This window comes from Myotis myotis, unplaced genomic scaffold (assembly GCF_014108235.1).
Source record: "Myotis myotis isolate mMyoMyo1 unplaced genomic scaffold, mMyoMyo1.p scaffold_m19_p_1, whole genome shotgun sequence".
Lineage (NCBI taxonomy): Eukaryota > Metazoa > Chordata > Mammalia > Chiroptera > Vespertilionidae > Myotis > Myotis myotis.
The window spans coordinates 200,727,170-200,753,398 of record NW_023416313.1 but is presented as its reverse complement, the minus strand read 5'-3'; the positions used below and the strand labels follow the sequence as shown (position 1 = coordinate 200,753,398).

The following is a 26,229-nucleotide window of genomic DNA, read 5'->3' as shown; positions in this document are numbered from 1 at the left end:
TCCAGTATTGGGAGGACTTACCACTCCCAAAGACCAATAAATTAATAGAAATTACAAGAGATGTGAAAGTAGGGGGTGGGCAGATTGATCATTGTGCGCGGTGATTTTATTTTTTGACGTGCTGTAACTTGTAACCATTTTTATTAAAAGGGCAATCTAAACAGGGAGGAAACATTAACTGTGATTGCACCCCAAGTCACAATAGGGTCTAGTGCTTCTCTTTTTACAGCTGTAAAGACGGAATCATTCTTAGCTCTGTGTAATGTTTAAAAGGCATGCCTGATCTCACTGAATGAAATTGTTTTAGAGTTTGAAGTTTGAGTTTATGATAGCAATAAAAGTACTATTTTATACTCCGGGATTAAAGTTGCTATAATCAATGAGAAAAGCAAGAGAGCCAAAAGAAGCTGGTGATGTTTTAAGAAGAGTATCGAAAGACCATTGCAATACCTCCCAGTGCCATTCCACTTTACAGTTTGAACATTTTCGCACCCATTTTAGTTGACCTTCACAACACTCGAGTGAGGACAGCAGGCTACCCTAATTGACCTTCACAAGTAGCATAGAGGCTACCCTAATTTTATGGATGAGAAAACCGAAGCTTAACGAAACTAATATTCACCGCATTCTCTAAGTAATAAGTTGCTGAGAAGACCTCTAACACCACACCAGCAGTCATCCTAACAGCATGGACTGAACTTTGGAAGTCTGTTTCTCAGCCCTCTCTACCTTATCCATTCAGATAAGAGTCTGAACTAATGAATAACCCTTAGCTGCTCCTGGTTACCTGTGGCCAGTTTAAACGTATGACCAGTTGTTCTCAAAGTGTAGTCCCAGGACCAGCTGTGTCAACATCATCTGAGAACTTGTTAGAAATGCAAATTCTCAGGCACTACTCCAGAGAACTCTGGTCTTGGGACCCTGCAATTTATTTTAACAAGCCCTCCGGAAAATTCTAACGTACCTTAAAGGTTGAAACTACCTCTATAGAACACCATCCCCAGCCTTAACTTGTTTCCTTATAACCACAAAGCCATCAAGTCCCAATAAGATACCTCGAAATGGAGAGAGGTGAACTAACATTGGCCAAAATATACTTTTAAATATATTAGTGTGTCTAAAAGCAAAATTAAGATAAAATAATACAAGTTTACAATAAAAAACAGCTGCCTTGAGGCTTGGTCGTGGACACAAGGTATTGTCAAGTGTTCACTTGTTTCTTCCAAAGGAGACAGGAAAGCTCGCTGAGCAGATTTTGGAACTGGTCCCAAGCTTTCAACACAAAGAAAGATGTAAACAAGGATAAAATTCCAGTGCCACATCAGTTTCCACGCCAGTAAACATCTGCTGTAGCTCAATATGGGAGGATTAACTGTAATAGGAGTGAGGTGGCCTGGGAGAAGTAGATACATCCACAGAATTGGAGGCAGACCCCGCCTCCAATGAGATGAGCTTGCGGGCGGAAGACAGTATCTAAAGGGTATAGAACAGGCAGCAGCCAGGAAGGCAGCCAGCATCAGGCTGGTTCAACAGAGAAGAGTGTTGTAAGCCAATGGGCAGCTGGAACACAACCTTGGGAAACCCAGGAGCAGACAAAAATTGGGAAATCATGGCAGGCATTAAGAAAATGTGTTGCTTATAGCAAGGCCCCAGTCTCGGTGGTGGATCCCAGGTCTGGATTTCTCTCTCTATGAGGAACTGATGAAAACAAATAGAATTCAGGTCCTTGAGATGATGTATCGGACAAATTTGGGGGTGGGGGTGGGGAGGGAAGGACTTGGGCGATAAAACAACTATCCAAAGGCCAGACCTGGTAGACAGAGTGAGACTTAGAAACAAAACAGCAGCTTACTGCATAGAACTGAGACGGAATTTCTCACTGATCATTGTTGCCTCATGTTGGTTGAGGTTCCCGAGTGTTAATATAGGACTCTAATTCCCTCCGGTATGGCTGGAACTGATCCAAGAACTTCGAGATGGGAGTCACATGGCAGCAGCCACTGAATAAAAAGGGGTCAGCAAGATGGGCAGGCACAGAAGGTCAGAAAAGCGGCGAGAGACTACATCTTTCAGCTCTGGACTGGTGAAAGCATTTTAGAAAAATGCTAATTAACCGGCTTAGGGAGTTAGCAATTGAAAGAATTCAATGAAATGGATGACCTTTTGGAAAGACTGACTCAGTAGTTGGGGGTGGGAGTAGGAGGAGAGAGAATCCTACAGTGCTTTTCATCTGTGGCTTTCAAAATGTTTACGAACGCTGCCACTACAAGCTTCCTATCTTATAAACAGGAAGCCAAGGCACAGGGGGATTAAATGTTTTGCCCAAAGTAACATCCCCTATCGTACCCATAAATTATAAGAACAGGACAAAAATTAAGGAATCTAATTTGCTAAGTGTTAGCCCTCTTAGCCATGCATAAAAGCCATCAATAATGTTACACTTAGCATGTCGAAGTTAGCAGCCATGACATACTACCAAACGACCCCCTGACCTTTGTTCATCTTTCAGCTAATTCTATTAAAATGATTCTCCCTGACTAGCTTATAAGCCCCTTGAGGGCTGGGAATGCTCTCACAGCAGATGCTCTCTCCTACCAAAAGGGACAAAGTTGAGTGTGTAAAACCATTTAATAACTCCCAAGCAAGCCCACCTTGGAGTAGAGGTGTACAAGCTGCAGCTCTGGTCAGTTCATGTGGCAGAAATGAGCTACTTATTTATTTATTTTTTATTGATTTTTTTTACAGAGCGGAAGGGAGAGAGATAGAGAGAAACATCGATGAGAGAGAAACATCGATCAGCTGCCTCCTACACATCTCCTACTGGGGATGTGCCCGCAACCCAGGTACATGCCCCTGACCGGAATCGAACCTGGGACCCTTCAGTCCGCAAGCTGACGCTCTATCCACTGAGCCAAACCGGTTTCGGCAGAAATGAGCTACTTTAGACATCATAGACCACGTGTCCTGCCAACAACCTAAACGCAGCAGGTTGCCATGTTTCCCTCACCCCGTCCCAGACGAGTCCTTCTTATTTATTACTCTCAGTGAAACCTCATATAACCCCCCCCCCCCCCCACATTGTCTGGTTTCCTACCGTCCTTTTCCTGTTCAGTCCTTCCTTTACGTTGCCAGAGCAACCATCCTCCTGGATGCCCTTATCAACTCAAAGCAAATAGCCTCCTGTTGCCTCCAAGCTCTCGGCACAACCATGCTACATTCCACCAACAAATTAATCTCTCTATGCCACTTTTCCCTGCCCCTTCATTTCCCAAAAGGTTTCAAGTCTCCTCTGTTGCCAACGGTACTAAAAGCATACTCCTGAGCCAGGCATTCACAGTCCCCTCAACCTACCAGCAAATCACGGTTTTCTCTAGCTTAGCTCACTCTGCTCCTCACTACGAGCCCCTTTTTACTGGCGAATATCAGCATACCCATTTATCCGTTTTTTAAAATAGCCTAGAGCAGTGGTCGGCAAACTGTGGCTCTTTGGCCCCTTGAGTGTGGCTCTTCCACAAAATACCACGTGCAGACGCACATGTACAGTGCGATTGAAACTTCGTGGCCCATGCACAGAAGTCGGTATTTTGTGGAAGAGCCACACTCAAGGGGCCAAAGAGCCGCATGTGGCTCGCGAGCCACAGTTTGCCGACCACTGGCCTAGAGCATTCATATGTTCCATTTATTTAGCACTTCAATGTGTACCCCTTTATGTCCCCCAACTAAACTACATTTCCTGAGGGCCAATTAGCCTGGCAGACAATGCCTAGGAGAAAGCTGGTCCGATTAATTGACAGTCAAAGCAAGTTGAAAAAATAAAGCAATACAGGAAGCAATGGCTTTTTAATTAAAGATTTTAATCTATGTTAGCTTTCATTTGGTGACTCCTCAACATTCTAAAGCATTTCACCAGCTTAGAAGGTCAATTCAAGAAAAATATGGAATAAATGTGAAGATATTTGGAAGAGAAGGGAAAGGCCCTAAAACTCTTCCCTGACTCTCTTTTTAGTCATTTTAGGCCACATCAGGAAAATGAATGTCAAAGGGGGGAGGGGACTTTCCAAATCTTACATAACATAACTACAAAATACCAGTATCTGGATACGGAGCTAAGTAAGGAAAACAGAAGCAGCTCATCCTTCTTGGAAATTTCAACTTAATCTACTCTGTGGACGCTTTCTTTTTTTATATAAATATTTTTATTGATTTCAGAAAAGAATGGAGAGGGAGAGGTAGAAACATCAATGATGAGAGAGAATCATGGATCAGCTGCCTCCTGCACACCCCCCACTAAGGAATGAGCCCACAACCTGGGTATGTGCCCTTGACTGAAATCGAACCAGGGACCCTTCAGTCTGCAGGCCGATGCTCCATCCACTGAGCCAAACCAGCGAGGGCTCTGTGTGTGGGTTTTTAAATGTCGATTCCATATGATGAGTACTTTACTAGTAGAACCTGTTTTAACCAACACTAATTCAGTCATTCTCTTCTGTTACATCTCAATTCACTTTTCTTAAACTCACACACAACACTTTGAGGGTAGGGCAATAAGGGGAAACAGGAACTATATAGGACATTGCAAAAATCCCCAAATTGGGGGAATCCCTAAATTAGAAACAATACGCACACCCATTATTTCCCATCTTTTGACCTAAAAGGATTCTTCTATGACAATCAGATAACTGATGTGCTTAGCCAGACTGTATTAAAGAGCTTGTTTACCTCTCTGTTTCAGTCAGGGAAGGTAGCCTAATCCCAGCAGGACCTATTAGGCGGTAGCTGGGTGTTTCTCAGAAGACCTCACCTGGTTAGTAGTTAACAGTGTCATTTGGAGGACCGGCCTGAAGTTATGCAGAGATGAGGCAGTTGTCACCTCTGGAGGCTGGATGTCTGGCTCCTCCAGCAAGGAGCATCAAGAACATCCTTGGTGAAAAGGAGTGTTTGGTATGGAAAGACCATGGTGTGTGGAATCAGATAAACCCACGTGTCCATCGACAGTCTGTGACTTTCTAAATTAGTCCTAGTCCCAAGTCAAGAAACCCAAGCCAAAATGTAGAATCCTGGAAAATTCAGTGTTGTGGACAGACTGCATTGCTAGAGCTTTTTTCTCATGGCGAATTGAACATTCCAATGATGTAATAAAAAGACCTTTCCCTTAGAGACTTTTTCACAGCTTTCTTTATGGAAACCTTGACAGCACATGGGAATGTTTTTCTTGCTAGTTTTTTTTTTTTTTTTGGTTGGTTTTGGTTTTTATTTTTGCTTTTGCTTTGCCTATTGTCACTGGGATTCGGCAGCTATTCATACACATAAGGATTTATAATTATGCACAAATAGTATATTTTGTGCATTTGTCAAGTGGAGTGATATACTCAGGATAAAATCTCTCAAAAAATCAGTAGAGACCATGATGCAAAGTAAAACCTCTCTGTCATTCCAGTTTTCTCACTCCCTTCCCATCTTTTAAACTCATTATGCTCTCAAGTCCTATGACAAGTGTTTTTTTTCAATGTCTAGTCCATGAGCCACCCAAATCCCAGTCATCTATTAAAAACATAGAACTCCAGGTTATGGTACATCTATACATAGGGTATTGAAAAACTCCTCTGTTGAGAATCCCTAAATTGGAGAATTAATATAACACCTGTTGTTTTCCATCCTTGGTATTAAAAATAGAATTTTAAGTAGCCAATAAAATATTGAAATAGGTTTCAATGAACTGATCTTTATGAATTATGGTTAAGCCTGGCCAGTGTGGCTCAGTGGTTGAGCATCAACTTATGAACCAGGCGGTCATGGTTCTATTCCTGGTCAGGGCACCTGCCCAGGTTTCTGGCTCAATCCCCAGTAGATGGCAAGCAGGAGGCAGTTGATCAATGATTCTCTTTCACCATTGATGTTTATTTCTCTCTCTCCCTCTCTCTTCCTTTCTGTAAAAAAAGAGAAAAAAGTGAAAGTTAATCATTCCATTAAAAAAAAAATTATGGTTAAGTGGGAAAAAAGTGTGCAGCAGCATGTACAATAGGCTATTGTTTGCATTTTTAAAAAGATTATATTTATGTGATTATGTACTGAATGCCCCTAACAGGACAGCTAAGAAAATGGCAGCAAGGGTTGCCACCAGGGTGAGAGAAAGATTTGCTTTTTATTGTATATCTTTTGTACTTTCTGAATTTATGTCATGCACATGTTACCCCATTTTTAAAAAGCAGTCAAAGACTTGGAAAACAATGGAGATCCCTAGGTTCTACTCAAGACTTACTCATTTGAAATTTCTCACATGGCACCCAGAGAGCTGCATTTTCAATAAGCTCCCTAGTTTCCTGCAAACCAGTTTTGAGAACTACTGTTTCTGACCTTTCTCTCTCTCTTTCTCTCTCTCTTTCTCTCTCTCTTTCTCTCTCTCTTTCTCCCTTCCTTCCTTCCTTCCTTCCTTCCTTCCTTCCTTCCTTCCTTCTTCTTCTTTCTTTCTTCTTTCTTTCTTTCTTCTTTCTTTCCTTCTTTCCTTCTTCTTCTCCTTCTTTCCTTCTTCTTCTTCTTTCTTTCTTTCTTTCTTTCTTCTTTCTTTCTTTCTTTCTTTCTTTCTTTCTTATGTGTTTTCCTTAAAAAACACACACAACATATTTCTATTGATTTCAGAGAGGAAGGGAGAGGGAGAGAAGGATAGAAACATCAATGATGAGAGAGAATCATTGATTGACTGCCTCCTGCATGCCCCACACTGGGGATCGAGCCTGCAACCCGGGCATGTGCCCTGACTGGGAATGGAACCGTGATCTCCTGGTTCATAGGTCTATGTGCTCAACCACTGAGCCATGCCGGCCAGGCTTTAATGTATTTTCTTTCTCTTGACCCTTCTACCATCCAACCCCCCCAAACTCCTTCCCCCTCACCCCCATACACACACACACACACATTCCTCCTCTCCTCACTTCCTTATCTAGTTTAGGTCACTTAGTTTTGCAATTCAGTCATTCCATAGCTAGTGCCCTTTTACTCCTTTGCCTCTCACCTTTGCGATCAACCAAAACCGTAACTCCAGACGGATCTGCTTTTTCTGCCCCAGCACACAGCCTAACTTTGCAGGTTCTAATCTCAGCTGCTGCCTGGATTCTTCCTAACAGTTCTTGGGTTCCTACTCAGTACCTGTAACACCCCTCTTAATGACTTAAAATCTCACCAATGTTCTCAAGACATCTACACCACTCTCTCTCAGATAGCACAAAGTACACAGAGGATATCAGTCTGTAATCCCTCAATTTCCTGCCCTCCTGTTTCTAAATTTATCTACACACACGTCCATCTTTCCTTTCCTTTCTTTTTCTTTCCTTTCCTTTCCTTTCCTTTCCTTTTCTTTTCCTCCTAGTGTTGTTCTGACAAATAAATCACTCCACCTCTTCTCTGGACCCCATTTCTGGCCATCTCTAAATCATACTCAATTTATTAACCTTGGTCCCACAGGCACCACAAGCATTTTTTTTCTATTGGCAATTTCCTTAGGCCTATAAACAAGCACTCTTACCCCTAAGCTTTCTGTCTCCTCTAGTTTCCACCCTCTTTCTCCTCTCCTTCACAGCCAGGTTTCTTAAGAGAGGAAGGATGCTCCTTGAACTTACTCTCATCACTGCTCTTACATGAATCCCAATGATTTCCTTGTTGCCAAGTCCAAAGGCACCATTCAGTCCTTATCTTACGTAGCCTTTTTGCTTTTGAATTACTGTTCCCTCTTCCTGGCTTCCTCTTACTTTCCTGATCATCCTAGACTCAAGTCTCCTTTATGGAGTCCTCTTCTTCCTTCTTCTCCATAGAGGTTGTCAGTGGATTGATAAAGTGGGGGTGGGAGGGACTCTACTGTGCACGTATAGGATTCTCCTTGGTCCAGAAGATCCTAAAGTCTCTTAACCTGAATCCTGTCGGGCCCCTCAGCCAGAAAGTGAAAACAAACGCCATGGCTGGACGCCTCCAAAATATTTGTGAAAATCATTGTCTCAAGAACAGAAAAATAAGCTCTGCTTTAAATATTACAGCTGTAATGTAATGTTGTGTCTTGGGTTCCCTTTGTTTGTCTTCAGTCCCTCACTCCTACGAGCCTAATGGGAATTCTTAACCTTCCTAATCTCTAATTTATGAAGAGCATTGTTTTAAGCATTTATTTATTTAGCCTTCAGGCTTGTATTTTGAAAACCCGACATTAACTTATTGGTGGTTTGCTTGGCCCAGCCTCTCTACCATTCTGCTTCCAAGTGGCCTTTTTGGCTGGTATTTAGTTTTTCATTATATAAAAGTATTACATTCACTTTTTTTTTTTTTTTATCTGAGAAAATTTTAGAAAAGAACCCAGTAGGCCCCCTACCCAATTACAACCACTATAAATGTTTGATATCTTCTCAATCTCTCCAGCCCTTCCCCCAATTACTTCTGGACCATATTCTAATTGGAGTTCAGAGCCTGATCTGGAAAGTTTTTGTGTCAACACATGCCATGTGCCTTGGCAGTTTGCTAAGTCTGAGAAACTTCGGGAGGCATTTTTTCCTTCTGACTTACCCATGTGTTTTACTTAGATTCTTGGAAACATATTCCACTGTGCAATATGGGTATTAGCCTCTGGCTTCAAGTAACAAAAAATTCAATTCAAACTCACATCAACAATAAGGAAAAGTATTGCTTCATATAACTGTAAGCCCAGGAAATAGGGCAGGATTCAGGGGCAGTTTAATTTAGTGGCTCTGGATCTATTTCCTTGTAATGCCCTGAGAGGGCCTCCTATAGGTGTTGGTTTTGACCTTGAGCTTCTTTCTTCATGGAGGCAAATGGCTGCAGCAGTTACTGGTCTCACATGGAGATGCCATCAATGTGGGTGAAGTTCACCTAAGAGCAATGGAACTTCTTTCCTAGGAACCTCTAACATATTTCTTGTCACATGCCTATTCTTGACCCAACCCATAGTCTCAAGTCAATGCTACACACTGATTCTGGCCAGGGTTCCTGAACAAATTATTGGCTGAGTGGTGGAATTACCCTTAAACTGGACAGTCCCAGATGTGTACTGGGACACAGAGGGTACGTAGGGAGGGGCAGATGCCTAAATAAAACAGAATTACATTAAGAAACAGAGGAGGAATAGAGATCAAACAGAAAACCATGCATGAGTTTAGAAACTGGGTCATTTAATCAGGCCGGTGTGGCTCAGTGGTTGAGCATAGACCTATGAACCAGGAGGTCACAGTTTGATTCCCAGTCAGGATGTGCAGGAAGCAGCCAATCAATGATTCTTACTCATCATTGTGTTTCTGTCTCTTTCTCCCTCTCCCTTCCTCTCTGAAATCAATTTTTAAAAAATAAAAAATAAGAAAATTGGTCATTTAATTAAGTCAATTAATTAATTTACAATTTTTTGCTTCTTTTATTGCATTTTTTAAAATTTTAATAGGTGATAACTTCACACAGTTCAATATATAAAGAAACACAAAAAGGATATACAGTGAAGCATTTTTTCACTGGTGACCCCATCCAAACAGAGATAGTTTATGTACATATAAGGGAAAAAATTACATACATATACATACACACTCTCTTTTTGCACATAAAGTCTAGCATGCTATACACATTGTTGTGCACCTTACTTTTTCACTTAACAATATATATTGATGATTATTATGTCAATGCATAAAGAGCTTCATCACTGTTGGTTTTTTTTATTGCATTGTATTATATTGTACGGATATGCCACAATTTATTTAAGGCCTGCAGATGGCCATTTAGATGGCTAATACTGTTTTGCTCTAAAAAGCACTGCTATACTGAATAATATTGCATATATTTTATTATGTGTACATTTGGGGAATAGCTGAAGCATAAATTCATAAAAGTGGGTTTAATGTCAAATTGCTCTTTCTAGCTGTTGCACTAACTTGTACTCCCACTGGGAGGGTCTGAAAGTGCCTGTTTCAGAACACCCTTGTCAACAGTGCGTGTGATCAGACTTTGTGGTTTTTTGTTGGTTTTTTTTTTTGCTAATTTGATCAAAAATTAATATCTTAGTGTCATTTGAATTGGATTTTTTTCTATTGTGAGTGAGGCTGGCCTACTTTTATGTGCCTGGGAGCCATTGTGCCTCTTCTTCCAGGCCCTGCCTGTTCACAGTCTTTGCCCAGGTTTCTATTGTTCTGTTGGTCTTTTCCTTTCTGATTTGTAAGGGCTCATATGTGAAGGGCAATTAGTCTTTCCATCCAGTTTGTCATCTGTCTTTCAACTTCACTCATGGTCTTTTTTATGCAGAAAATTTTAATGTTATGAGATTGAATAAATCAATCTTTTATGGTTCTGGATTTAATGTCATACTGGAAATGCCTTCCCCACTCTAAGGTGAATAACTCTCTTTTAGTTTTAGTTTCCTCTAAAAGAGAAGATGGTTGCATTTTATATATTTTAATATTATATCTACTCGGAATTTATCCTGGTCAGGGGTGAGAAATAATTTAACTTTGATTCCTCCCCCCCCCCCCCCCCCGCCCCCCAGCCGCCTTTGATATTGATTTTACTTTCATGCTTTTTCATGGTGATGCCCTTTTTTGTTTTGTGACACTCAAGGTATTTCCAATATTCTCTACAAATGATTAAAAATCCAAGTTTTCTATATATTGGCTTTAATTAGCAAAACAATAACTCACAAAGTTTTTGTAACTTACCCTAGGCCATGAGATATATTTGGGAGGTTGGGGAGATGACGAGGTAAAAGGCCTTGAAATCAGACAAAGAATAATGTTTGTTGCATTTTCTCATGTGCGTACTCAGGGCACGCGTTCACAATATAAACAATTAAAAACAATAAAGTGTGGCTTACGTGATTTAAGTCAGTTAAAACTGCCGCATTTAATGTTCTAATTATTAACATGGGCTTTTTAAAGACATGGCACGATGAATCTCCTGTAGCATTCTGGCTCCCGTGTGCACTCTGAGATGCTGCTGAGCCTGAGTCATAATCAAGAGGTATGAAGCCCCCTCCAAGGCTGCCCATGGAGAAGAGAGCCCGGCAGCCAAGACAGGACAAAGACACAGCTTGGTTCCTTAAGCTGCAGATTTAGGCGGTTGGACTGGCCAAATCCATATACCCAGGGACACTCTACCCAACTTCCTTTCGCTGCGAGGAGAATGTCATATGCACTGACTCTCCAGTGAGGTAGGAACTAACACCTGCCCACAGCAGCAGGGTGTCATGGTCACAGCTGAGTAAAAATCCTTTGACAAGTACAAACAGACTTCGGCTGTCGCACTGTCGAATCGCATTACTTCTCCGTTTTTTGTTTACTTCTCCGTCTTTCCCAGGAGACTGGGTGTTCTTGAAGGCAGAAGCTTTTTGTCGTCTCTGAACCCGGTAGCTTAGTACACTCACCCTGCTCTATAGGAATGTGCCCCTTGCATTGCTTTTCTCCTACGTGGGCAGTTCCTTATAGACCCCACTCTTCAAAACTCACCATTTATTGAGGAGCTTCCAAGGTCAGCCACCCAACTAGAAAGCACTTCACATGCACTACTTTTTACAATTCTCACAACAGCTCTATGAAGTACATACTGTATCCCCCCCCATCCCCCCCCCCCTCCCGCCACTATACCTCCCATTGTAATAGTGAGGAAACTAAGGAACAGAGGTTAAGTGACTCGCCTAAAGTCACACAGATAGTTGATGGGGGAGTTGAGATTCAAATCCCAGATGATCTAACGCCAGTGCCCACCGCTCTTTACTGGAACATCAATCATATTGTTTCTCCCCAGTCTGTTGGGAAGGAAAAAAAATTCTTTGTAAAACAAGAACTTACAATTTTGCCTTCTAGAACAGTTGTCATAATATACCCAGGGGATATGGGGTTTTTTTGGTGATTACTGTTGTTTGTGTAGGAACAATCAGGAATTTCGATGCTCCTATTTGAGTCATCCCACTCTCCCCCCACGGAGGGCAGAGGAAAAGGAGAGTGAAACAAAGAAGGCAAATTGCTTTACATAAGAAAGAAATAGGAATTGTGAGTTTTCAGCTGGCCTTTCAGATGACAGCCTAAAGGACAGCAGGGGTGAGATGTGAGAGGGTGAGGCACTCTGGCAGCTGGGTGAGACAGTTAGACCTAATGCAAGGTCATGGCCAATGAGAAATTTCTTGCAGTGAGGAAGGCGAGACATTCACAAATAAGCCCGAACAACAGTGCAATTGTTCTAATAGTTTGAACCCACCATAAGCATATGTAAGAGGTATTTGGCCAGGATTTGCAGCGAGGGAGGGAGAAAACAGAATGGTATCCAACCTGGAGCCAAATAACCCTGGGAAGGGGGCAGCAGATGCCCGAGCTGTAAGCAACAGTTTGGAACAGGCAATAGCAGTGAAAAAAGCAAATAGTATCAACAGCCCACTGCTAAAGCAAAAAAAACACCTGAAAACCCACAGGAAATATTGGGAGTGACTTTCCACCGAGGACTGGGGACTTCCGCAAACCTGACTTCCCAAAGCTCAAGGACAGAGGGATGGCCTGGGGGGGGGGGGGGGCGCGGGTAGGGTGGATAGTAACAATCGTTTCCTTCCTCTTCTATGATCGAATCACCTGCATCAGATATCAATTTCTACCCATCATGTTAGTCTCAGGGGTCCTTAACCTCAGCCCTGTTGCCACTTGGGAGTGAGCAATTCTTTGTTGTGGGGGCCTGGCTTGTGCACTGTAAGATCTTCAGCAGCATCCCAGATGCTAATAGCAGTGGTATACCAGTCCCCACAGTGAAAAAATAAATGTCTCCAGACATTACCAAGTGTCCCCTGGGAGGTTGGGGGAGCAGGAGGACAAAAATCACAGCAGCACTACGTAGTGTAAAAAAGGCTCCTATAGGTACTTCAAGTGTTTCTACTAAGTCCCACTAAGTGGTACAGCACTTCTCCAATATTGTTTACATTGTATTTGCATAATAATAGTGTTTACAGGTAGCCTATATTACAGACATAGTAATAATGTATTCCTACTAATAGAACACTGTAGTTCTAACATTATGTACAAATAAGAATGGAGTTGGTTCTAGGAGTTATCCCTATAAGTAAAAGTCTATTAGATTAGCATGTTAGGATTCAGTTCCTTTGAGCAGTATCTGTCCACGGTCAGATCTATCAGGAAGGCAGCATGATGAGCCACAGGATTCACCACTTTTGTCTTTGGGAGAAATTCAAGAGGAATGACATTCACACAAGCAAAGCACTCTCATGGCAGGACCCAAAATGAAACTTTGGTGAAACCTAGTATTTTGCAGGGACGTAAAGCAGGTACAATAATTTATAATCATGTCAGCTACTATTGTCTCCCCAGGCATAGTCTTTCTTTGCTATTGCACAGTTAAAACTGATATGTATGATTTCCAACTAGCTGGCTGCAATCTGACCCATCCTCCTTGCTCAGAAAGCACATTCGAGCCCTGGCCAGTGTGGCTTAGTGGCTGGAGCATCAGCCCATGCACCAAAGGGTCTCAGGTTCGATTCCAGGTCAGGGCACATGCCCAGATTGTGGGTTTGATTCTTGGTCGGGGCACATGCATGAGGCAACAGGATGTTTCCTTCTCATGTCGATGTTTCTCTCTCTCTTCCTCTTCCTTCCTCTCTCTCTAAAATCAATGAAAAACATATCCTCAGGTGAGAATTTTTTTTAAAAAAAGCACATTTAATACAAGAAAATGAGAGAGATGTTACCTACTCTGATTTATTATTTTGAAACATATCACCATCAGATCTAATTTTTTTTGTTAATGATACATTATTCTGTGACACATCTCACAACTGATCGCCATGCAGTGGAATAGAACCTCTGGTTTATCAGGAAGGATGCAGGACTGGGGCTCAGACTGGGTTCATTTCTGGATTGCAGCTGATGGACTGTTGCTTAAGAAAGTGAGTCTATTTCCTCATCCATAGATAATAAAATAACAATAAAATCACCCCCTTTTTCTCAGGCTTGTCGAGGAGATTAAATAAGGTTTAAAACAATCTGCTGGAAATTGCTACTCTAGTGTCAATCATTGTCATTACCTCCTACCACCACCAGCACCTTGCACAGATCACCAAGTCTACACGACAGCCCTGTGGGGTGCCTGGCTTTTTCCCACTACAAGCCCACAGGAAAGCCTGCTCAGTGGTGCGGTACATTCCTTACTCTCTTAAGGTGAAAAGATCATTTCTCTAAATTGGGGTGAGTTGATATACCTTTGCAAACCAAATGCCAGGTCTGCTTAAGCAGCTGCTAAAGGAAAGAGATTAGCTCAGCTCCTGTTTCTTGCTGCTCCCGCAGAGTAAACCGGCAGCTCAGAGCCAAGATTCTCTGACACCAGTTCCTTTCTCAGCATTATAGGCCAGTATCCTGGGACCTGACACTAACCATTAGGAATTTCTTCAGTGGCAGCAGACGGAAAGGCAACCGCCAGTGTGAAAGAAATACGTTAAAACTCTCTCTCTCTCTCTCTCTTTTTTTTTACAGTAAAAGTCATGAAGATAGATGACTCTGCTGGGTTGACTCATACCCCTCAATATAGAGAGTAATCAGCCTGCTGGTGACTCTCCTTCTGATGATGCTAAACAGGTGACCTATTCTGCCAACAAGGGGATCCAGAGAGGTTGGAACACAATGTGTATCATGATGTCCTCTGGGGGGGGGGGGGGGGGGGGGGATTGGCTAAGGCTCCAAGATCCCAAGGGTTTAAATTAATAGGAAAATATGATTCAATCGCAATCATGAAACAAATGGAAGGGAAATGAGGAGTTGGAGGGATATGGGTGGGGAGCGTAGGCAGGAAGCACATAGGAAAATGCCCGGCAGGCTTGCAATTGGCACTATTGCCAGTCAAGGTGAGACGAGCGAGGAAGCTGAGACAGACTCGGCTGTGGATACAGAGGCTGGGGGCTACCTCCACAGTCATTCTGATCCAGTTCTCTTATCAAGCCAACTCCACTTCCTTTCTTTATCTTCTGCTTTCTCAGTGCTCACAGCCGTGTTGCTAGTGGCTTCCCCTGCAGGAATGAGAGGCCCTCCTGTTCCTGCTTGGCTAGGAACGGGATGAGGAAGAGATCTCAAGCGATCCTACCCTCTCTCCACCCCCATGAACATCTCCCGCTCCCAATGCCCAGAATTGGCTCTTCTTTGCTCACAAAAATTCAAACCGTTCTCCAAAGCTCACAGCTTCCATGAAACCTTCCGTGACCTCTCCAGTCACAGGATTTTTTTTTTTTTTTCTTAACACCTACAGCTTGTACCTAACACAGTAAATCACCGGAGACATATTTCCTCTGTCTCACATGTGCTATCCTCGCTTCCTACATAGATTATACGGTCCTTGAGGACAGGAACCACATCATAAACTTCTGGAAGTCACATGCCCAGGTTCTATGATTTGGCAGGTAACGCAGTGGAGGTCCTAGAGTATCTCTATGATATGGGAGAATCTAAGGAGCCCTAAGCTGGTTTTCTCATGAGAATAGCACCAAGCCAGCCTTGCTTTTGGGGCTACACAAGTACCAGTATTTCTCCTGGTTCTAAACAGGCAGCCTCATGCCTAGAGATTAAGTCCTTAGCAGCCTGTATCTGGGTCCCTTTCCGGTGACCCTTGCTGTATCTCATTTGTCCTGGATTGGGTGCTGTGCTCTTGCTCCTGTTGATCCCCTGAAAGACCCAAACCCCACCTCTGAGCCATATTCTCCACGAGGCACAGTCCCTGCTGCTCTCTACCCAGAGCAGCTCATTGAATTTCAGGCTGCCCAGACCTCTCTACCATGTGGGTTGTGCTCCACCCACCTTCAGTTAGTTCATTTCTCACCCTCGCTGGCACTGACCAGCCAGTCTGCTTCTTGGGCTGACTGTTTCTGCCAAGACCTTCTGGGAATGCCTGCCTTGCTCCAGGGTTACTGGCTGATCTCTGAGTCCTTTCCAGTCTGCTGTCAACAGAGCCATCCTTTTGAGATTATATATATAATGTTGGAGACAAACAGATATACACACACACCCATACTCCCAAATTCACTTATCGGTTGAAAAGATTTCCACTACCTTCCTAAATTCATACTCTCCCGTTGGAGGCATTTATCATCATTTCTAAGTCTTCCAATGTCTACCTTGGAATTTTCTTTAAATCAAAGGGGTCCTCAGAGATCATTTACTCCAACCCTCTCATCTTATGCCTAGTCTCTATTTTACTACCCTCTGTTTATGCTTCTATTTAGAAGAGAGTGGCATAGGATTTTTGTTAATGATCACTTTAACAAGGACTTCTTCTTGTCCATTAGTAAACTGCCAGGGTGCTAGCAGACTTTATGGAAGGTCTCAACTCAGTAATCAGTTACCATCAAGATGCGTGTACACATTGCTAAGATGAGATCATTTCCTTCCCTGGCCCAGAAAGGAAACACACACACACGACAGAAGCACACACCACTCGCGCACACTCCCATTCCCAATGTGATCCCTTTCTATCTGGAACAACCAAAATGCCTCCCAGCTGGAATGACAGCATCACTTTATTGACGCTGAAATAGGAGAGCGAGAAAGCAAGTCTCAGCAGGCGCAGCAGAAATGTACTGCTGCTATGATTCATATTTCAAAAATGAAGCCATGAGACCAAAAATGCCAAGCAGAGTTTGTTCTGTTGGCAACAACGGAGTTAAGGACAGTCACCTCAGCCCTGTCTTTCAAGCTCTGGAGGAAGAAACACCGCTACCAACGTGGCCTTCTTGCCCTGAGGTTGCAGTGGACGGTTGGATTTTCCCACAGCCATTTCCTTGCTGTGCGCCATGCTGGGAGCAGGCTAAGAAAACTGTGGTATTTCTGCTGTGGTGATCTTGCTACTGTTTTGGAGACACTAAAGAGAACTGTGGTGGAGAGACCATTGCCAGGATTGTGTCCTGCCTGGCCCCACCTCTTAATGGCAGGCTGTCTTGGGCAACACTCTCAAACCCAGAATCCCCAGGGTGTGTGCGTGCTGCTTCTCTCTCTGCTTTGCTTGGAGAGGAACTCTCCCCACTATACAAAAACAACAACCCTGAGAACTCCCTCCCCTTCAGGTTTCTAGCAGCTGGTTTCCCATTTCTTACTCTGGCTTGTCTTCTTGTAAACCCAAGGAAGAAAAACAATGCTGGGTCAACATTGTACGAGCCATGTAACTATAGGACAGTATCATTGGGAGGAAAATAGGATAGAACTCAGAAAAGAAGGTGGGTAAGGCCCTGGCTGGGTAGCACAGTTGGTTAGAGTGTCGTCCCAATACACCAAGGTTGTGGGTACAATTTCCGGTCAGGGCACAGACAAGAAGCAACCAATTAATGCATAAATAAGTGGATTCTCTCTCTCTCTCTCTGTCTCTCTCTCTCACACACAAATCAATTTTAAAAAGAGAAAAGGCCCTGACCGGTTTGGCTCAGTGGATAGAGCGTCGGCCTGCAGACTGAAGGGTCCCAGGTTCGATTCCGGTCAAGGGCATGTACCTTGGTTGCGGGCACATCCAGTAGGGGGTGTGCAGGAGGCAGCTGATGTTTCTCTCTCATTGATGTTTCTAACTCTCTACCCCTCTCCCCTCCTCTCTGTAAAAAATCAATAAAATATTTTTTTTTAAAAAAAAAAAGAGAGAAAAGAAGGGGGCTTCAGACAAATCTTTGATGGCAAGGTATTACACACCCTGCTTCTTCACAATGCAGGCTCTAATATTTATTAACTCATGTCACCTAAGGAACACTTAGAGTTCCTTGAGTAGAAGTTACTGCCTTCATGTAAACACTATTGCATCTGGAGACTTGTTCCTGAACATTGGTTGTGAGTTAGTAAAAAACAAAACCCAAATGATCTACATATCAGTTGCTGTTTTAGGATAGTTTGCACAATGCACAGGAAAAAGGGGCTTAGCTCAATTCGCTGTAATCTCCCCCAAGACAGTTCATTTTTATTTAGAAGCCATTGTTGGTAAATTTTAATACTAAACGAGAGGCTTACAAGAAATGAGTAGAAATGAAAGCAGAAATGAGGCAGTTTATATAGTCTCAGTTTCCATGACTCTAAAAACACTGATCAACCAACAACTCAGCTCACCCAAGAAGACCAAACCCTTGGTGACGGCAGAATCCTCAGATGGCCCTCAAGATTTCTGGCCCCTGGTATTCTCAAGCCTTCATCCTGGTTATTCAAACACTAACCAACCTCCTGCTGTGAAGAAATTTTTGCAGGTGTGATTTAGGTTCTAAATCAGACAGGGGATTGTCTGGGTGGTCTTGAGCTAATCACATAAGCCCTTGAAATCTGGACCTCGAGGTCAGAAACAGGAGATTTGAAGTAGGAGGATTCAACCAAAAGGAGATTTTCCATTGCTGGCTCTGAGGATAGAAGGGCCAGGTGGCAAGAAACGTGTCTCTAGGAACTGAGAGTGGGCTCAGTGCACAGCCTGCCAGGAAACAGGGACAGGAGCTCACCAGTAAAAAAAACTGAATTCTGTGTCGGCCTGAATGAGCTTGGACGAGAGCCCTAAGCTCCCTATGAGAGCACAGCCTGGCGGACACCTTGACTCATGTTCTGAGAACCGGAGCAAGGAGTCATGCTGTTCCCAGAGGCATGACCCACAGAAGCTGTGAGATAGTAAATGGATTTTGTTTTAAGGTGCTAACTTTGTGGTAATTTGTTACTCAGCATGGGAAATGAATACACACTATATAAATGGTCTAAAAGTTTCTTATCCAAGTTCCTGGTCGGGGCAGGCGGGAACCTACCAACTATGTGAACCAAATCTACCAGGCAAGCCCCTTGCTGCTGAAAGTATGGAGCGACAGTACCCACATAGCCTGGGAGTTGCACCTCAGGCCCGATCCAGATCTGCTGAATCACAATCTTCACTTTAACAAATCTCCCGGTGTGACTCAAAGTGTGAGAAGCACTGGTTCGCATTCTAATTCAGAGCTGGAGGTCTGCAGTCAGCAAAACCTAAATTCCCAAACCTGGCTCAACAGCGTTACTAGCTGTGTGGTCTTAGACAAGTTGCTTAACCTCTCTGAACCTCTACTAATCTACAAAATGGAGCAAACAATAGTACCAACTTCATAGGGCTGTGGTGAGGATTAATGAGACAGTATGCCTGGCATGCAGTAAGGGCTTCAAAAATGTTGCTTGTTATTGGATTGGGCACCAGGAGCAGGGTGAGTCCAATGTAAAGGGGGCGAGTCACATCAGTTGGAAACAGGCAGGATCACTGGGGTCAATGTCATTATTCAATGAAATATGTTGTCATGGACTCCTCAGAGGCTACGGAAGGCCATGACCTTGGTTTTCTACCCCAGTAAGTACCCCGTGACACCAGGCTGTGCTGGTCATGCTCTCCATCATAAGCACCATCTCCCATAACCACCTGTGTCCCCCTCCCCCCATCTCCCTTGCCAGCATTAACCTATTAACCTCACTGGGCCCCACCTTACTTAGCTAATTAGATCTTGCCAGAAACCATAGAGACAGTGTCAGAAACCCCAAGCAGGTGGTGTCCCTGGATATCAATGACAGCTCACCCCACAGAAACGATAAATGGATTTGCCAGGGGAGAGCCCAAGCAGTGTGGCTGGTTTAACAGAAGTCTAAGGTTCTTTCTATTTTTGTCGGAGGGAATAATGACAATGATGACAATGGTGATAGTAGCACCAAGAATAAGAACAAATGAGCATGCTGACAATTACAAATGGCCAGACATAAGTGAGAGGCGTCATCTGTGATCAGTTCTGGGGAGGCCTGCCCTGGCTCCCCGTCCTAGTTTCTCTGTTCTCGGCAAGCACTCCCCTCACTTGCTTTATCTTCTCGGCTGAGCCGCAGAAATCTCTGTGGTTCGATATAAATTATGAGGGTGATATTGACAATAATAATAGCTCTCATTTGTTGAGTGCTCCGAGCGCCAAGCACAGTTCATGAATTATTTATACTCTTTACAACAATTCTGTGAGGCAGACTAATTGTTATGTTCCTTTTTAGTCAAGGAAACAGCGGCTCAGAGAGGTTAAGTGGCTTGCCCAGGTTTACACAGCAGATAAATAGTTGCCTTTGGATTCAAACCTGGGTCTGCCCCACTCTGAAGCCTGTGTTCGCTTCATTTAGTCTCTACCACATAGCTGTGGTCCTGTCTCCTTGTCTAGGCTCTTGACTCTGCCTGAATTATTTCGGCCTTTGATGCTACTCTCCAGTCAGCTCCTGAATTGCTTTTCTCGTGCCCTTCCCAGGTGTGCACCACTTCTGTGTCCTGACTTCTCTGCTCAGATGCTCACCTGTCTGGCCCCTGGACACATACAGCACTGGCCTGCTTCGTATTGGCCCACACGGTTCTGATCCAGGGGATTCCTCATCTCACTGCTCACGGGTTGTTGGCTGGGCCTGACCAGTGAGACACCTGACACTCGGCTTGACACCCCTAGACTCTGGATAACTGTCCCTCCCCCTGACCCGCCTCACAAGTAGACTCTCCTATATCTTCCAGGCTGGTTCATGATTACAGAAGAATGTTTCCTGGACATTCCAGATGTTACCAGGAGGCCATTAATTTGAGGTGGCGTTAATGTGTTGCTAGTCAATATAAGCCAGAATCAGTGCCCTCAAATCTGAGAAAATGAAATTTAAGAACAACTAATCATAGCCAACTAGGCTTTCCCAAATAAAACAACTGTTTAAGCTATGGCCAATCAACTTCTAGCAGATAGTAAGTAAGTCAGTAAGTATTTTAAATAACTAATTGAAAATATCAATAATGTCATTATTGGGGTTGGGGGTTTGGGTGAAAAAGGTGAAGGGATTAAGAAGTACAAATTGGTAGTTATAAAATGGTCACAAGGATGTAAAGTATAGCATAGGGCCCAGCTGGCGTGGCTCAGTGGTTCAGCATCGACCTCTGAACCAGGAGATCACGGTTCGATGCCTGGTTAGGGCACAGGCCTTGGTGCAGGCTCAATCTCCAGTACAGGGCATGCGGGAGGCAGCCAGTCAAAGATTCTCTCTTATCATTGATGTTTCTATCTCTCTCTCCCCCTCTCCCTTCCTCTCTGAAATCAATAAAAATATATTTTAAAAAATAAAATAAAGTATAGTATAGGAATGTAGCCAGTAATATTGTAATAACTATGTATGGTGTCAGGTGGGTAGTTGAAATATTGGTGGGAATCACTTTGTAAAATATATGATTGTCTAACCCAGTGGTTCTCAACCTTCTGGCCCTTTAAATACAGTTCCTCATGTTGTGACCCAACCATAAAATTATTTTCATTGCTACTTCATAACTGTAATGTTGCTACTGTTATGAATCGTAATGTAACTATCTGATATGCAGGATGGTCTTAGGTGACCCCTGTGAAAGGGTCGTTCGACCACCAAAGGGGTCGTGACCCACAGCTTGGGAACCGCTGGTCTAACCATTATGCTGTACACCTGAAATTAATACAAAATAATATTGAATTTATACTGTAATTGAAAAATAAAATTAAAAAAAATAATGCCAGTATTGACAGAAGGAATCTTTTGGAGGGAATACGATGATGCAGATGTCTTCACAGCTATGAGGCTGCGTAAGCAGTTTCCAAATTAACCTCAAAGTAATACTGGGTATTGTTAGCAGTCACTTTTCATGTATGCTGAGGGTCTGGCTACTTGAAACGACACGCAATAGTCATTTAGACCATGCTTAGAATTTGGATTCTGAAGTCAACACATAGGGCAAAAATCATACATAGGAAAAAATTACCACAAACATATATTAAATCACTCATACAGTACAGATCAGATGGTTTCATGCATTCTGTGCCATCTCTCAGTAAGTTCACCACAGCCAGTTTTTCCCTAGCGTTGGAACAGATGGCCATGGTTGTTTCTTTGGTGAAGCACCAGATGAAGAAGTTGGCTTGAATTGAAGGGCCATATTGTCGGGGGTGGGGGAAGCACACATATATGTATATACTCATCTGTATTATTTCCTTTTGTTGAGCATATAGTTGACTTCAAGCAACTTAAATATGTGTGTGCATGGAGCTCCATCGTACTATTTGATTCTCAGTGTTGTGACGTGCTCTTTATTGTTTATCATGGAGACAGGAGTAAAGGAGGTGAGAACAACCCTTTGGGGGCATTGCAATGGCTGGCATAACCAACTAGGAGAATGTGAATCGTAGTGATTTTCCAAATTAACCCTTTGAGTGCCAACCAATATCCTAGGAACTATGCTAAAATTGCCAAGGCATTTTTGCTGATTTTACAGCAGTTTAGGAAAAAAATTATGAGTCGCAAGTAAATGAAGTTACATATTCAAAAACTTACCTTGGAAACCTTTACTACATTTGTTTTCATCTTTGACATCTATTGTTTGCTGATTGTATTATAAAATACGAGTAGAAAAAAAATTTGAACAAAACATATAATGCTAACATAGAGGGACACTGTTCTCCAATATCTTCCACAAAATCGTCATCTTCACAGCAAGAATTGACATATTTAGCAATATCATCATCACCAATAAAAGCAGACTTAGAACTGGATGCCATTTTGAAGCTTTTGGGCTACAAAATCTGAGTAAACTTCATAAAATTGTAGTACCTGTAAAAAATTAGGCAGATAAATGCCAGTGGTCAATTTTAGAACTACAAACATTCGGCATCATAAGGAATCTGCACTTAGGTGCCATCTGTCAATAAAGAGTGAACTACTAGCATCTAATAGTGACACTGCAGGAGGAGTGCGATCGCGATCCTGGCACTCTAGGGGTTAAAAAAGCCTTTTATCTAAATTATATACAAGCTCTAAATCTTTACAAAAGAGATTTAGATTTGATACTGTCTTTCAAAAAAATATTAAAAGTAAATCAACTTGTTTGAAGAGGTTTGGATTATGGCGTTCACTTCATTGGTAGGGCTGGGAAATTAAAAATTCCATTTTGGGGGAACTTACAAGTTACAAACCAACTCACTTAAGAGGTGGAAGGAATTATGGCCACATCTTATGTTTCTCTTTTGAACATGTTCTCTGCTTAGTGTCTTGTCTTCTACATGGGACAAATTCTTTGCTTCAGTCTGGTCCCATTGAAAGACTATGAATACAGCACCATCACTTCAGACCAGCAGCACTGGAATATCCCCTCTCATTTATGTTTTACACCTCTTCATACGCTTTTTCCTTAGCTTCTTTAGGTATCACAGTTTCTTCCACATCTCCCCCAAGCATACTTAACATAGATCATAACTAATGATGATGATGTTCCCCAATAGATCTACACCTTCCATCATTTTCTCTCCTTTTCTTCTCTATCCCCTCCTCTTCAGGAACCTGGCTCTGTCCAACCATCAGACATGGTGTTCAAACTGAGGACAAAGAACTCTGCTTGGCCACAATGGTAAAGATGGGGAAGGAGCAAGGGGGAGGAGATGTGGCGATTCTGCATCTCACATGTGTGGATGACGGTGGTTCTCGGGACCTTTAAGTAGCTTTTCCCATGTTACCCGACTAGTAAGGAGCGGAGCTGGGTGTTAAACCTTGGTCTGTAAGGCTCCCAAACACTATTTCCGTTACACCACACTGCTTACCATAAGCAGCAAAATTCCACTACATGCAGGCATTGGGCAATGATAGGCAGACATTGTGTGAGCAGGTGGAATCATGTAAGATTCACTAAATGGATCTGCTCATGTGGCCTTGAAAAGAGAGACCAAAGTAAGTGAAGGACTTCCCTGAGATGATCAATAACATTAATGACCAGGGTTTACTCTGTGCATGGGCTGTGCTAGATGTTTTGAAGGAGACACAAGGCATCCTATAAGACTGTATACCCAAGAGACAGTCTAGCTCTAGCTGAAGAGAAAAATTATGCCAGGACACCTTCTGGAAACAGAGAGCACACTAAAAACTGTATAATTAAAGAGAGTTTAAGGGACTAATCTATTTATAAAGGTGTGGGTGAGGTTTAGGGAATTGGAAAAGGAAAATGCAGTACCCAGGGATAAGCAGCAGTGAGATTCTGTTACCCAACCCCCACCCATGCAGGGGCAAAGGGAAGCAGCTGAGCATAGCTGCTGAAAGAGGAAGGGAGACTCCCCTCTCCCAGGAGCTGTGAACTTTAATAGAGAGAAGCCTCCCACCTGTGTGACCCATGGGGTGGGAAACACAGAATAAATATCTCAACCTCACTCGTTCTACTCCGCAATCTCCTCCTGGTGATGCTTCCCATGAGCTAACCCGAACCAGAAGCCAGACAGCAAGCATTCATTTCATCCCTAAAGACCAATCTCCCAGGCACTGCAAGGAGTAAAAATGGCTAGAGAGTGAATGCGAAAGGGCAAGTAAAAAATAATCAATAAATCGGCACACCACTTACGTGTATTGTAGAGGTTGCAAGTGTGTTACTGTAATTAATTTTGTGAAATAGTATCTTCTTTAGGCACCTTCCATTCACAGTATCATTTTTATAGATCCTGATGTCCTCTGATTCGGTTAGCTTCAAGTATGAAGGGTCCAAATTAAATACTAAAATAGACTGGGTTCCTGGCTCAGCCAAAGTGGAAAGCGAGGTGAGATGAAGCCTTCTGAAGCGCGCATTTCAAATGCTTTGCATGAGCAATGTTTTCGCTCTTCTTTCCCCCCCATTGTGTAATTTCATTTCACTCACTCAGGTTTTTCTCCATTTTTTTATATCTTCCCTTTTTCCATTTCTGCTCTCTCCTTTCCTCCAGTAGAACGGGCCGCTTGGCTCACACCTCCATTAACAGACGCTTGGAAATAATGCACCATGGCAGCTTTTCAAGGATTTTTCCCTTTCCTCCCTCCAGAGAGAAAAACAAAAGGACAAGGATGGCTTCAGGAATTGGATCCCAATGTTGTTTTACTGGAATTTGCAGCTGTTTCTGGATTGCAGAAGTCACGGGAGGGAAACAATGTGCTCAGGGGTTGAAGGAAATGGTTTGGCTCCGATGTGTCCCAAGTCATCTGGGGAGGAATTTTTCCATTGTTACGGAGGTGTACTCAACAAAGATTTCGCATCTCTCCACAGAGGGTGTGTGTGTGTTGGGCAGAAGCATAGGAAAGAAACATATGACAGAAGCAAAGAGGACAAAGGCAAAAAATAACTGACCTTTCTCAGGGCAGAAACCATTCTGTGGGCTGCGTCTCAGATGTGTAGCTCCTGAATGGTTCATCATTTATTTCCAAGAGCCTGAGGCCTCGAGTAAGTCGATGAGATTGCCATTTTCACCCAACAGACAAAATAAAGACTGGAATTACATAGGCAGGTGGATCTAGTTGAATGAATGAGTGAAAACAGCCCAGTGGCAGATTTTCAAATGAATATTTATGTAAGACAGGGGTCCTCAAACTACGGCCCGCGGAAAACATTTATCCGGCCTGCCGGGTGTTTTTGCCGCCGCTGTGTGCATAGGAATTTGTTCATAGTTTTTTTTAAACTATAGTCCGGCCCTCCAACGGTCTGAGGGACAGTGAACTGGCCTCCTGTTTAAAAAGTTTGAGGACCCCTGATGTAGGAGGTTCATTGTAGCTTCTCTTCAATGGTGAAAGGTTTGATTTACCTGCTTGAGTATTGCTGGCTCTACAGATTGACAAATAAATTCATATGTACCTTTGCACTCATATGTATGTATTACTGGTAGTATTTACAAAAGCTTCTGAAACTCTGTTTTCCTCTCCGGCTACTATCCCTGCCATAGATCCTGTAATCTCTATGGAGGGAGCCTGTAGAACAATCAGCAATTAGACCGAGATCAGTGTTGGGAAAATTAGACAGGTAAATGCAAAAAAAGAAGAAGAAAAAAGAAATTAGACCATAAACTTACCATTTGTATGTCCTCTTCAGAGAAGTATTAATCAGGTCCATACACCATACACAAGAATAAATTAAAAATGGATAAAGACTTAAATGTAATTTGTGAAACCATTAAAATCCCAGAAGAAAACATAGGTAGCAAATCTCAGACAACTGACATAGCAGAATTTTTGCCGATACATCTCCTAGGTCCAGAGAAACAAAGGGAAAAATAAATAAATGGGACTACATCAAACTAAAAAGCTACTGCACAGCAAAAGAAACCAGCATCAAAATGAAAAGGGAACCCACTATCTGAGAGAATATATTTGCCAGTAATACATCTGATAAGAAGTTAATTTCTAAAATATGTAAAGAACTCATATAACTCAACAAAAGGAAAACAAACAATCCAATTTAAAAATGGGCAAA

General features: G+C 42.8%; 1 long non-coding RNA gene across 2 annotated transcripts; it reads right to left on the bottom strand.

The window, feature by feature from the left end:
- Window positions 1-11,629: 11,629 nt before the first annotated feature.
- LOC118664820 lies at window positions 11,630-25,991 on the bottom strand. Of its 2 annotated transcripts, none has more exons than XR_004970413.1 (3): window positions 25,114-25,991; window positions 24,361-24,968; window positions 11,630-11,770 (listed from the first exon to the last, which is right to left on the bottom strand). It is a non-coding gene; the product is annotated as an uncharacterized LOC118664820 (long non-coding RNA). The 2 variants fall into 2 exon arrangements; XR_004970417.1 differs by lacking the exon at window positions 11,630-11,770 and adding an exon at window positions 22,320-22,589.
- Between the last annotated feature and the right edge of the window lie 238 nt (window positions 25,992-26,229).